General features: G+C 27.1%; 1 protein-coding gene across 1 annotated transcript in view; it reads left to right on the forward strand.

Annotated features, from left to right (window-relative positions):
• Positions 1-269, forward strand: part of LOC110423502 (Putative thiol-disulfide oxidoreductase DCC) — a 5,916-nt gene that overhangs the window by 3,932 nt on the left and 1,715 nt on the right. The gene's annotated exons all lie outside the window — the stretch shown is intronic.

Genomic DNA, 269 nt, shown 5'->3' on the forward strand with positions numbered 1-269 from the left:
ACTATTTTTAAAAAATATTATAAAAATAGCATGTCAACTGTTTTTAAAAAATATCATACAGGTAATGGATGTTGAAAAATTTATAAAAATAAAAATTTTAAAAAGTTTATAAATATGGGTTAATATTTTTAAGAAAATATAATGGCCTTGTCGCACACTGAGTCTTAGGGCTAAGCAAAGAGATTGATGTTTCGTGATGAATGAGTGCCATAATCGGACGGCTAAAATTATTCTGTTTTATGAACAGAATTGGATGCCAAGAAAGGAAC

This window comes from Theobroma umbraticum, unplaced genomic scaffold (assembly GCF_002168275.2).
Source record: "Theobroma umbraticum cultivar Fairchild unplaced genomic scaffold, ASM216827v3 scaffold_20.0, whole genome shotgun sequence".
Classification (NCBI taxonomy): domain Eukaryota; kingdom Viridiplantae; phylum Streptophyta; class Magnoliopsida; order Malvales; family Malvaceae; genus Theobroma; species Theobroma umbraticum.